This window comes from Eulemur rufifrons, chromosome 14 (assembly GCF_041146395.1).
Source record: "Eulemur rufifrons isolate Redbay chromosome 14, OSU_ERuf_1, whole genome shotgun sequence".
In the NCBI taxonomy this organism is placed as follows: domain Eukaryota; kingdom Metazoa; phylum Chordata; class Mammalia; order Primates; family Lemuridae; genus Eulemur; species Eulemur rufifrons.
In genome coordinates this window covers 26,509,733-26,523,947 of record NC_090996.1, presented here as the reverse complement: position 1 = coordinate 26,523,947, position 14,215 = coordinate 26,509,733, and the positions used below count along the sequence as shown (strand labels likewise).

General features: G+C 38.2%; 1 protein-coding gene across 1 annotated transcript in view; it reads left to right on the top strand.

Moving 5' to 3' along the window:
* Positions 1 to 14,215, top strand: part of MRTFB (myocardin related transcription factor B) — a 173,618-nt gene that overhangs the window by 12,277 nt on the left and 147,126 nt on the right. The window contains exon 3 of the mRNA XM_069486905.1: positions 1,400 to 1,476. The gene's annotated coding sequence lies outside the window, so the exon portion shown is untranslated. The remainder of the gene's footprint in view (positions 1 to 1,399; positions 1,477 to 14,215) is intronic.

The following is a 14,215-nucleotide window of genomic DNA, read 5'->3' as shown; positions in this document are numbered from 1 at the left end:
CAATAAGTTGAACTATATTTTAATTGTATGGTTTGGCATTTATTAAAAACAAAAGTAGAGGAATAGATTGCCAGCCATTGAGAATAATGTATAAATCTTTGTCCACTATCCTGCCTATTAAGCTTTCCTGACTCCTAAAACAGTTTTTCACAGCCAAACTAAACAGAGAGGACGGAACAATTATCCAATAGATTTAAAGCAATGTTTTGGTCTCTTGTTTCATCACTTTGTTTCCATTGGAATATGGGATTGTAAAGAGTGCATGAGCTATAGTATTTTGGCAGCATTTGCATGTAAAAATTTTTAAATTGATTAAATAATCCTCTAGCAATTTTTATTTGCACTTTAATTTGCCTAGCAACCCATTTGTTAATAAATAGTCCAAAGTTAAATCTAGGCAGACATGAAAAGATATTATTGAGTCTTCATTAGGAGGGTCTAAATTAATGAGGTTTTCCTGGACTTTTCCCTCTGATGTCTTACTCTGGCTAGTGGTATAAGCTTGCATTTGTTTTCTAAAATAAACAGAATGTTGGGTTCTTGACTCTCTTTTCTGTGGCAATACAGGAATTCGCTTATATGGTAGCTTTCATTTTACTGATGAGTTAATTTCTTTAATTGCATGCTTTAAAACCCTGATCCTAAAAATATTCCTGGAAAGTGAGGAGTTAGTAGTAGTAGTTAAAAGAAGTTTTAATTAAAATTAAGGTTGTATTATTTATTTCTCCTCTTAGCGGCATTTGTGAAAAATTTTATACTGTACTTAGAAGATTTTAAAACTTTCTTTACATCTTTAATGGGTTGGATTTTGTGCATTTGCAACAGTTTCTTCCTATTTTAGTCATAAAGCTTAAAGTTTAAACTGGCAGGGTAAGTGGTCATTTCATTAGAAAGTTGGGCAGAGGAGAAAAGTTCTGTCCTCATATTCAGCATTTGTGGCAGTAGAATATTCAGTTGAAACTGTTTTACGATCAGGATAACAGTATTGAACTACAGTAGGAGGAAAACAAATTGAAGTGCTTGTATGCAGTGTAGATAATAGATTCCTAGCAAAGCCAATACTCAGGGCTTCCGTAACTGAGTTGGTCTCTTCCAGGGGCATTACTAACTCAGACTTAAGGGTAGAGTTTTGGAAAGGGGAGGGGAGAACAGTAGCTTTGGGCCATAAATTCTGTAATGAGCTCAGTGCTTAGTGAAACTCCCTAGGGACATCCCTAATCTCTGAATGTCCCAATCCCCTTGAGAAATTTCCTTCTTTCCTAACCCTAGAAGCTTTGCTTAGTGTTGCAGAGGCTGGGCAAGAGAAGTCTGACTCTCTTACTGCAGAGTCTAGATACTCTCTTTAAAGAGACATTCAACATGGGAATGTGGCTGAAAACTATTATTTCCTCCCTTACAGCTATGCAGTGACAAATATTGGAATTTCACACAAGCTTTTCTTTCTTCAGTTTGTTCAGAAAGGACACCTAGATCAAGGTGAGAGTTAAGTGTTTGTATATGTTAATCCCAGTCAGTCTTGTTTTAAATATATTTCAGTCTGTTCTAATGTAATGAAGTTTTTCAGTCTGAACGTTCTAGCAGCCATCACTCAAACATTAATTGCTGTCAGTGGGAAAGGATATCCTCCTACGTCTTTTCTGGAGTGCTTGAAACCATCCCACTTCCTTTTTCTTTTACCTTAAGAACTTATTGCTGACACTTGGGAATTATAATCAGATTGCATCAATCTTTATGGAAAGGTTACCAATTAATGCACTGCAAAAATATGCATTTCCCTCTAATAGTAAGTGTTTCTCTTGGTGTGTCTCGTTCAGTTCAGTGCTTTTAAATACCTCTTAGGTGAATGAATGCTTTGTGTCATGCCCTGATTTAATACATTTAAAAGACTTATTCATAGCTTTCTTACCTTCAATTCTATGTGGTGGATGGTGGGTGGAGGGGAATAATGTATTTAACATGAAATCTTCATGGGATCTTCAGTTGTGTGGCTGTCGTTGGGTAGAAGAAGGATGACTGATGACCATGACATATATTGTGATATAAGCTCTAAAATGGAGAGTGGAGAGCAGTGAAGGTTTTTATGGTGGGCATATACCTGATGATTGTGCTGTGCCCTTTGTGTACACTACCTCATTTTGTTCTCACAACAGTTCTATGAAGTTACATGTAAATTACCCCAGTTTAGAGACTGGAAGGGCTCAGTGAGATTGTGAAATTTTTCCTTGGGCATGCAGCTAGTAGATTAAAAACCAATAACAACAAATAAAACCCCTGAAAATCCTATGCCTTGAAGCTAGATCTCTCTGGCTCCAAAATCTATGCTGTCTTTGACAGAGAAGGGTGTTGTTAGCACGTTCCCATTGTTGCAGATGTCAAAATGTCGCACAGAATGAAAATGAAGGTACTTTATCACCAGCACCGCCACCACCATTCTCACCATCGTCTTTATTTCCAGTGTTCTTCAACAACAACTGATGAAGTCTAGGAGTCTGCCAGGGTGTCTGGCTCACCGTGTTCAATACAGCATAGGCTTGTTTAATTTAGCAGAGCTCTAAGATGAAAGGTTCATGGCTGCCAAGTACAAACAGACCTTCTGCTCGATGTTAATTTGGTTAGAGGAGAGAATGCTTGTTTTTCCTTCCTCTGTGCTAATAACGAAGCTGGCACATTTTTTCGTGAGTTAAAAGGACTTTGACTTGTTTAAATCAGTGTAATCAAAGGGAAGTGAGCAGTTCTGATAAACATTTTTCTTTGTACAGTCTTCAGTTAATTCCATTCCATACCTGCCAGCTAATTGTGAATTGCGTGCTCTTTTGTTCTTTCCTCTTTTTATTATGGATTTGGTTTTATGGTTGGCTGCTGTAGGGATTTATTGGTAGGAAAATAAATTATTTCCTTGTTTGAACAGATTGTGTGTTTTTACGACAGATTATCCTGTAGCAAGCAGGGTGATTCAGCCAGGCCCCTGCACCAGAGGTGCTATTATGTGACTTTGTGCAGTCATTTTAAAAAATGAACAGCTTTATTGAGATACAATTCACATACCCTAAAGTTTTCCCTTTTAAAGTATACAATTCAGTGATCTTTGGTATACTTGCAGAGTTGTACACCAGTCACTGCTGTCTGATTCCGGAACACTTTCATCATCCCTAAAAGAAACCCCATACCCATTAGCGGTCACTTTCCATTCTTCCCTCTGTCTTGCCTCTGGCAGCCACTAATCTACTTCCTCTCCCTGTGGATTTACCCATTTGGACAGACTGTGTGAATAGGATCATACAATATGTGACCTTTCGTGTCTGGCTTCTTTTACTTAGCATGGGGTTGAAGTGCATCTATGTTGGAGCCTGTGTTAAAACTTCATTCCTTTTTATTGCGGAATACTATTCTATGGTATGGATATACCATATTTTGTTTATTCATCATGGTCATTTGGGTGATTTCCACTTTTTAGCTATTATGAATCATGCTGCTGTGAACATTTGTGTATAAGTTTTTGAGTGGATATATGTTTTCATTTCTTTTGAGTCTATACCTAGAAGTGGAATTGCTAGGTTATACGTTAACTCTGTGTTTAACTTTTTGAGGAATTGCCGGACTGTTTTCCAAAGTGACTGCACCTTTTACATTCCCATCAGCAATGTTCGAGGGTTCCAGTTTTCTCTCCATCTTTGCCAACACTTTTCCGTGTTTGTTTGTTTTTCATAGTAGCCATCCTAATGGGTGTGAAGAGGTATCTTGGTTTGATTTGCATTTGCCTGATGAGTTAATGATATTGAACATCTTTTCGTGTGCTTGTTGGCCATTGCATATCTTCTTTAGAGAGATACCTATTCAATTTCTTTGCCCATTTTAAAAATTGGGTTGTCTTTTGACTATAGAGTTTTAATAGTTCCTTATATGTTCTAGATATATGCACATATACATCTATCTTTATCATATATTGATGTGATACATATAAATTATTTTCCCCATTCTTTGGATTAGTCTTCATTTTCTTGATGTTCTTTGAAGCAAATAGTTTTTAATTTTGATGGAGTCTAATTTACTAATTTGTATTGGTTGCTTGTGCAGTTTTCTTTCTGTTTGAAATTTTCTAAAAGTTAAAAAATCATACCTTATTTCTAGACATCTCCCATTTTAAAATTTTGTACAAAATTAAATGGTCACTAGGTTAACTATATAATGGGTTAGTGGTATTAACATCTTTTGAGGCTTCTAATAGTCTCATCTAATTCAATGTAAGAAGACTAAGTTTCCTAACTGACACTCAGTGTGCTTTTTTTCTTCTTAAATCAGAAAGATATCTTTCAGCGTTCTGCCTGCCTTATAATGCATGCATCATTCTGTGAACATTTATAAGTGTCTGATATGTACTAATCATTTGGCAGGGCTTGGGGATCCAGAGGTAAGAGGAATGTGGTCCCATCCTTAAGGAGCAAGAGCTCGCATGCCATGCTAGAAGCTTCCGTAGAGGATGTGGAAGTACACAGAAGGGTGGAGGGGCACTCTCCTCTATCTGGGTGAGAATGCGTCATGGAAGAGTTGCCACTGGTGCTCAGTCTACAAAGGCGGATGGGCGATGAGAACTTTCTGTTACGGTCTGCAGTTCTCTCTTGCAGTTACTTGTTGCTGTGTATGCCCTGTACGCTGGCACCAGGTATCTGACAGCAGCCATATTTAGGATTGTTGCTGCAATAAAATGTAGACACAGGTGTGATGACTTTGATGCCTAGAAGCGAGCCTAAAGAAAACCACTTTTCTTTAACTTCTTCAGGTTTTCAAAGCTTTCAGAAAGAAAAACGTCCTGCTTACCAATCATTTCAGCGTGGTGTGTGCATATGTGTGAGTGTGTTTAAGGCCAAACCTGAGTAGTTCTGTATAGCCAGGACATAAAAAAAGGTGAGGCAAGGAGTAACCATTACTTGGCTGGAGAGCAGGATTGAGTATAGAAAGTTGGATGTGTCTTATTAAGAGATTTAGATTTTGTTCTCAGTGATGGAGAGCCACTGAAGAGTCCAAAACTGGGGATGAGGTGGTCACTGTGGTTACTATGGTGTGGACACTGAATGTGAGGGGCAGCACTGGAGACAGGCGACCCATCGGGCTGTTGTGTTAATCCAGGTGAGAGTTGCTGAGGGCCTGAACGAGGGCACCGGTGGTAGAGTGGGAAAGTCAGAGGCTGGAAATGTTGCGGGGGGGCGTACTGGTCAGGACTCCTGGCCGCAGTTAACAGAAACCTCACTCAAACCATCTTACGTTAAAAGGGGGATTCATTGGAAGATTCCTGGAGAAGGTCACAACAGGAATGAAATGCAGTAACCAGGACAACTTTAGGGACCTCAGGGATTAGAAGTGGGTACTCATCATGGGGCACGGGTCATCCTCACACTCTCCAATCAAGAGGAAGAAAGCTTCTCACTCCCAGCTTTGGTTTTTAAAATTCCAGAGCACTCTTTTCTTTCTCTCTCTCTCTCTCTCTCTCTCTCTCTTTCTTTCTTTCTTTCTTTCTTTTTCTTTAGAGACAGGGTCTTACTCTTACTGCTCTTTAGTGCAGGCTTTAGTGCAGTGGTGCAATCATAGCTCACTGCAGCTTCAAACTACTGGGCTCAGGCAGTCTTCCCAGCTCAGCCTCCTGGGTAACTGGTACTACAGACACGTGCCATCACTCTTACGTTGCCCAGTCTGGTCACAAACTCCACAAACTCCTGCCCTCAAGCCATCCACGGACCTTGGCCTCTGAAAATGCTAGGATTATAAGTGTGAGCCACCACACCCAGCCTCAGGAGCACTCCTGGCCTGACCTGGGGTCTTTGTTGGAAGCTCTCCACCACCATCACACTGAGAGTTTCTAGAGGTGGGGAAGGCTTCTTCGGGCAGAGCCATCTGTGCATGTCTACTCTGTGAATACCTGCTGGACCCAGAGATTGAGAAACTCCGAGGAAGAGGGGAAAGGTCAGGAATGCCTCTCACGTTTGTGGCCTTGGTAACCCGCAACAGCACTGTTTCTGCCAAAGAACAGGGTTCAGGGGTGAACAGGCTGCATGCAGCAAGTAAACTGAGTTCAGTTTTAGATCAGCTTAGTCGGGGACATGGGGGTACTCACGGTTTGTATGTTACATATTTTTGTGATTATTTGACTGACTTGGCGTCCCTCACTACTAGAAGCCCTGAGAGGGTAGGGACTGTTTTCTTTGCTGTGACTCCAGAGCCTACGCAGACTGTACGTGGCACATACTAGGTATTCAGTCAGTATGTATGAATGGATGGATGCAGGTGGCCACGTCCAGCCGGCAGTTGGATGGGTTGTTTGGGCCTCAGATGAGGACAGGAAATAGGGATTTAGGAGTTACCAGTGTAAGGCTAGATGGTTGACAGACCTTGAGAGTTATTCTTATTGGCAAAGGAACATTTATAAAAGTTCAGATATGGTGTAGTTCTGTAATTTTCATGCCCAGGTAATGAACTTAGGCTTTTTTTTTTCTTTTTTGCCCTTTCTAGTATTTAATACCAGTAATTATCTGCTGACAATCGTGCCAGTGATTTTTTTTTTTTTTAATTTGACAGATTTGAATTAGACTTGGGACAGATAGGGAAATAAAGGTGATAAAGACGGAGAGATTCTATTTCCTTTTAAGAATAACTGACTCATAGGATGAAACCTTGGATATGATTTCGGATCACTCCTGTAAACTCTCAAACGAGATGTTTATAAAAACACTTGGAACAATACAGATTGTACTAAGAAAATGTGCTTTGATCAACTCTGGAGATACAAAGCAGGAAACTTAATAAATCAAGTCCTATTTGTGAATGGAAAGGACTGGAAGTTCACCTTAAAAGTAAGAATTCAGTTCACATCAAGACTTAAATTTTGTGTTCTAAATAGCAGATGTTAACTTAGTTTCATCTTTTATACAAAAATAAAATGAATTGCAGTTTTCAAATCTTGGCATCTTGAAATCTGACTCCTGATTGCAGTTTCTTAATAACCTTTGGAACACTGGTCTAGAAATGGAATTTGACTTTGGTTTTTTCACCCTTTAATTTTGAGGTGAGTGTGCTTCCAACTCTGGCTTCCCTCTGTATTCAGGAAAACCAAACCATTGGTAGCTTGGATCTGCTATAATTTTTTAAATTTAAACACCATAAAAGTATAGTTGTGTTTATATAAAGATTAATATTCACACTTGGGAAAGGTGGCTTGATTGCCTTTTAAATTTTAAGGCAGAAGTCTAATTGTGTTACTTTTGTAGATTAAACACTCTTGTCCTGCCTCCTTGCCATATGACAAGATACTGTAGTAAACTGCATATATTTTTATTAATAGTTTTTTTGTTTATTGCCTAGATTCCTTTTTTCCCTGCACTAGAGATCTGAGCCTTTTATTTATTTATTTACTATTTCACCAAAGAACTTTCATTAAATTTGGCTCCATATCTTTTAGCACTGTGGTCCCCTACTGCCAGGCTGTGGACTGGTACTGGTCCATGGGCTGTTAGGGACCTGGCCGCCAGCTACACATCCCCCTGCCTGCCGGTCCATGAAAAAATTGTCTTCTGTAAATCTAGTCCTTGGTGCCAAAAAGGTTGGCGACCATTGTAATTTAGCAAGGTGTAATTTAATAGAGCATTTCTCTCTAGTAAGTCAAATTGAGTTATAGTGTCTCAGCTTTTTAAATTACTGTAAAGGATATATAGATAAAAATGATTATTTTTAAAAATTCAGATCATTTTTATTTGAATTGTAGATTGATGTTTGTTCTTTCAGATAGAGTTTGGACAAATATCTAATAGACTAAGACTTTGTGTATTCTGAATTTTACCAAAACTACTCCAAGACTGGGAGAGAGAACACGTTTTGGATTTAAGGATGAGATCAAATCATGGATTTGAGTCCTGCATAGGTTAGTTAAGTGATTACATGGAAAATTTCTGTGCCAAGGTCCCAGACCCTTGCAAATTATATCACTTTTAAAATCAGTTACAGAGCTGAAATGAAAGAATGTTGATTTCTGGAGGCAGCCCTTACCAGCTCCTGGAAAAAATAATTAAAATGTATCTGATACAGTATAGCTTATTCTGTTTTCTGAAATGATTTTATTCTTTAAGAAGTAATCAGCTTTGTTCTTCACTAATTAATTCTTCAAAGGCAGAGTCACTGAACATAAGAAGGTTCACAGTCTCGATGTCAGGGAGGGAATAAGCAGCTCCTACAGACGGTGGCCATCCCATGGCCCGGCTGAGCGAGGCCTGACTCCCTCGCACAGCTTGTCTCTGGGCTCTCAGGTCACCCCTACTGCCCTGCTTAAAACGACAAGGTTGCTTTCACATACGCAGTATTTCTGCTTATTTAATTTTTGGATTTTTCAGCGGCTGATAAATATAATTTAAAAAGGAGCATTTAAGTGTAGTGGGGGGAGGGTGAATCCAAATGTTTGTCTAGATTTAGTCTAAGGGAAGAATTTGTCAGAACATGGAAAGTATAAAACAATTGAAACACACTTCTGTTTAAATGTGTGTAGAATTTAGGCTGATATGTTGCCTAGCAGATACAAGGAATCCAAGAAGTGATTCTAAGTAATATGTGTATATTTTGTGTGCAAATAGACATTTCTCATGTGCTTTGACTGTAGTTTCTGTAGTTTTAAGTAGCTGCAAGATCTTGTTTATGTTCTTTACTGAATAGTCTTTCTTAATGGACAAAGAGAATGCAGAAGATGTTCAACTAGTTCTTCTGTTTTGTTTTTTTTTTTTTACTAATGTACAGTCTGAATTTAAATTTTACTCTATCTCAAAGATGGCAAAATAGCATACAGAAATTCTAAAAGGGTGGGAATTGTGTGGTTTGTAAACTTCTTTTATGGATATGTTATCCATTGAAACCCCAGTATATGAACAGTAAAGTAGGGATTTTGGTCAAGGGGCAGTGGAAAGCTGGCCTCGTGCTCCACCACGACTCCAGGAGCATAATTCAAAAGCCGCTATTCCATGCTGTCATTAATGAAATGTTGAATCTTTTTTGGAGGAACGAAGGGTAAATTACTCATTTATGTATGCTCTTTGTTATAATTTTATACTAATTATTAGCTTGTATGATAAACACTGCTGCCATTTAAAATCAGAATTATTTTAAATATTTAAAGCCACTGTAAACATGGTCAGGAATAGTAATGGCACTACTGGTTAGGCCACCCCATACGTCTAAAGTAGTCTTGTCATCTTACCAAAGGGACCTCAAGATGATGATAACAAAGGCTGCCTGAAAGCCAGTGCATGGAGGCAAATCGTTGCATACACCCAGTCCTGCCACTGCGTTGTCTCTGAAATTAGCAGCAAAGAATATGGTATGGTACAGAATGTTGTCTTTGATACCAGTCTTTAGACAATTTACTTAAAAATTCCCAGTTATCATTTTTTAAAATCATTTTGGGTCTGTCTATATCCTTTTATATTTCCAAGCCAGAAGGACCTCTTGGAGCTAACAGGCTCCATTCTTCTTGCTGTGTGTGGAGGTGTTTTTCTTTGTATCTTTTCTGAATTCACTTAGGCTTCAGGAAATACCTCTCATTCTGAAAATCTAAGCTGTTGGGGTACAATTCTTTAGTCATCATTAGCATGTATTTTTAAACTTTGTGTTAGAAGAATCACCATTTTAGTCTGTCCACAGCCTATTTCTATTGATATTCTTTGGTTGTGTTATGGAAATGAAATGACTAACACCATACAAATTATTCCAAGAGAAGATGCAGAAGAGCATTGTAATTTGGTACTGACCATTCTATATGAAATCCAACACTTACAACAATGCCAGACATAGAGTACACATGCAGTAAATGTTCGTTTGAATTAATGAATTGCTTTACGGCAGCTTGCGGTTACAGTATTTTCAATATGAAGTGACCAAGCATTCAGTTCTGGTAGTTTAGCTAAACATTCAGGCTTCATTTGAAGCCAATAAACGTCTGCTTATTGTGCAATCTGGGGAGACCAGTTTGTTCACTTTTCCATCCAATAGTAATTTACTTTTACAGTTGTGTTTATATAGAGTAAAGGTCAAAGGAAAAGGTGTATTTGAAGCAGTTGCATCAATTGCTTTGTTGTAGTGAAAGATTTTCAGTAGGCTTATGAAAAAGGGACAATTTGATATTATAAAATTTAGGCAGCTTTTAAAAACAGCTTTATTGAGGTATAATTGATAGGCAATAAACTTCACGTTTCAAGTGTACAATTTAATCAGGTCTGACACATGTATATACCCATGAAACCATCACCACAGTATGGGTAATGAACACAGCCATCACCTTCCAAAACTTCTTTTGTACCACTCTGTGATCCTCACACTCCTCTGCTTCTGTCTCCAGGCAACCACTGATCTGCTGTCTGTCACTATAGATTCATTTGCCTGTTCTAGGGTTTATATAGGTGAAATCATATCATATGTACTGTTTTGTTTCACTTCTTTCACTCAGCATAATTATCATGAGATTTATCCATGTTGTTGAGTGCATCAGTAGTTTATTCCCTTTTAGTGCTGAGAAGTATTCCATTGTACAGATATACCACAATTTGTATATCTCATCACTGCCGATAGCCGTTTGAGTGTTTCCAGTTTTTCTCTATTACAAATAAAACCAATCTGAACATTTATATACAAGCCTTTGTCTGGTTTTGGTATGAGGTCAATGCTGGCCTCATAGAATAAGTTGGTAAGTATTTCCTTCTGTTCAATTTTCTGAAAGAATTTGGGTAGAATTGATATTTTTTTCTCTTAAATGTTTTTTAGAATTCACCAGTGAAACCATCTGGATCCAGAGTTTTCTTTAAGGGAAGATTTTAAACTACAAATTCAATTTTTAAATTAAATCTATGGCTATTCAGGTTATCTATTCCTTCTTGAATGAGTTTAGTAGTATCTTTCAAGGAATTTGTCCATTTCATCTAAGTTATTGAATTTATTGGCATGAAGTTTTTTATAATATTCCCATTATCCATTTTATATCCGTAGAATCTATGGTGCATCTCTCATTCCTGATATTGGTATTACTTGTCTTCTCTCTTTTTTCCTGATCAGTCCAACTGGAGATTTATCAATTTTATTTACCTTCTCAAAGAATCAGCTTTTGGTTTTATTAATTTTTCTCTGTATTCCGTTTCATTGATTTTTCTGCCCTTCATTACTTTCTTTTTTCTGCTTACTCTATATGTGTATAATTTTAATTAATTGTTTTTTCCTTTTGCTCAACTTTTCTAATTTTAAGGGTGAAGTATGGTTCTTTTAAGGTCTCGATGGAAACTGTTTCCTCCCATGTGAGCGTATTGAGGCTGAGAGAAGTTAAGACAAGCAATCTTGTCTTAACTACAGCGTAGCCTATACCCTTTTTCTTGCAGTATGATAAATACTGTGGTCGAGGCATTGAGGGTGGCAGGGATGTGCACAGAATGGTGCTTAGTGTGAGGGGTGGGGTAAGAGGCTTCCTTGGAGAAGTTGATGTCTGAGGTACCTTATTTCACTGAAATCTATGGGAGCAAACCCAAATTATTAGCTCTTAAAGTTTATTTTATAGTGGCTGCAGATCTCCCTCGTAGTTCCTGTATTGTGAAAAATGAGTTAGAATATGCCAGGAGTAATTCTGCACAGAGCTATTTTTCCCTTGGGTTTAATTGACAAATCCACCTTTTATTTCTGTTAAGACTGTTTGCAGTGGTCATGGTAACTACAGCTGTAACAGTGTTGGCAGGTGTTGCTAACAAGATTATGTTGAATAGGAGGAAAACCTGGGGGCGGAATGTGGGGAGATTTATTATAAAGATTCACATCAGTATCTCACTGAAAACTTAGTCTCAGTTAGTAACAAACTATTCTTTAATACAAGTTCTAAGTTAAATATTTTTATCATTAAAAAGGCTTAATTCTCTGATTATTTTATAAATGGAGTGAAACCAGCATCTTCTCAGTGTCCATATTGGAAGTTTGAGATCCTCTCCAATTTGAATCATACTATATTTAGGGATTTTAAAAAATACATAACAGCTGTTTGCTGAGAGGCACTAAATGTGGCCGGTGGTCAACTGTAGGGAAGAAACAAAAGGAAAAAAATGAGGAGTTATTTTCAAACAGCCATAAGGGCAAAGTGTTTGTGTGTATTATTCTCGCTTCTCTTTAAAAGAAAAAGCAACCTGAGCTTTTTATCAAAATTTTAAAATTTTCAGTCCCTTAATTTTGGAGAGGAGAAAAGAGCAACGGGGATTACACAGTTAGCTTGTGCCCGGACAGAACTCGAACCCCCCAGACTCTTGGCTCAGGAAACCTGGGTTTTAATCCTGACTTAACGAAGGGCATAGCCTTACCTCTTTTATCTGTAAAGTAGAGATGATAATCGCTCTTTTCTTTTGGTTGTGGGTTAAATGAAACAATGTGTGTTATCACTCAGTAATGTTTGATACTATTTTGGGTATGGAACTATTTTCCCCTTCCCAAAGACTCAAGGAAATAATTAAGGGTCATATGCAGATACGAAGCTACTTAATTTAGAGTTTTTGTGTTTTCTAAAGTGAACCCAACTCACCCACTCCATCTACTTTTTGAATGATGATTTTTTTTTCTAATTAAACAAATGCAACTGAATTTCCGTGCATTATAGTTGGTTTAAAAACTGTTCACTCTTCGGTGTTAAAGATTGTCTCTTCAGTTTTGTTCTCAAACTTTCTTACGATGTGTCCAGCAAACAATATAGTATTTCCTAATACAAACATCATCTCCCTTGTTACGTGTCTTGACATTTACCTAGTAATTGTACAGTATGTGTGTGTATGCTTTTTCCTCTCATGGTAGATACCTTGGAATGTGCAGTTTCCTCTCTTGGGGGCTTTCTGTTGCTTTTGCTTTAAAGTCAAAGGAGAGTAGTGAGATGGAGAATGTTGAGTGATACAGAGTCTCAGAACAGAGAGGTCATTTGCAGATCAGCCCCCTCTGCCTGGAGTGTCCACTCCTCCCTCCCCAGCCTTCTGTCCTTTACCTGTCTTACTCATTCAGTCTTAGCTCTGGCACTGACATCCTCTGGGATCCCTTCACTGATCCTCGCCCAGTTGTGTTGAAGACCCTCTCCGTGCACACCCCCTGCTCCCACAACGCTCGCTCCAGTCCAGTATTCCTTACCACACCATGTTGTCATTGTCTGTTTTCTTAGCTATCTCCCTAACAAACCTTAAAGTCCGGGAATAGGTCTTGCTCGCCGTATCCCAGCACCCCACAAAACTTCTGATTAAAGGTGCTGGGGGAAATTGCATTGAATAGGAAGACTTGAATTCAAAGGGTTGAGTTCAGAGAATAAGAATATACAATGTATCCTAACAGAGGTTTTTTTTCCTCCATGTTCCAGCCTCTTTCAGTTTTTTTGTTCAACATCCCCCCTGCCCCCCCCCAAAAAAAATATCTGAGCCATATGAATCAGTGAATCAGTTCAGGGAATTCCTTAATGCCATTGACACCCTTTGTGCCTTTACTTGGTGTTGATTAGATCCAGGGACTTTGTGGAATCCTGGGATACACCCATGGATTCCCATTTCTACTGCTGAAATCAGGAGAAACAGAATCTTGCAGCTTCGTGTACCCTTTGCGTCATACACATTGGCTGATTGGCTATAAATACAGTGCACTATTAATGCCTTCACAAAGTCAGTTCATCCAAACTGCAGTAAGTTAGATGCTGAAATTGAAATACAAATTATTGCAATTTTAAAGAGGCAACTGGCCTTTGGTTCCCTTATGTATTGAGAATTTAGGCTCTGCTGTAGTCAATTAAATGAATGCTTAACTTCCCCCAAGAGAGAAACTGCCTGGTTTCTGGCTACTGAGAGAGAGAAACCATGATTTAGTATTGAGGAAAAAATAATGAAGTCTTATGATGAAGTGACATATATATTAAAGTATAATCTACCTAGTTGACAGATGACAATTTCTTTTCAAAGCGTGCTTTTGAACCAAAGTGAAAAAAACTTATAGAAGATAAATTACAAATGGATTTTGATGTAGTGTGGAGAGAGTGTTGAGGTATGAGGCCCTGAACTGAAATCTAGCCAGAAAGACTGAATGCTGCGTATTTATTCAGATAGGAGGGACCTATAAAGGCCTACATTGTTTGACTGTCTGGGCCGAACATATTTTCTCATTCTTTCCCTTTTCACCATTTCTTAGGGTTTCTGATAGAGACATC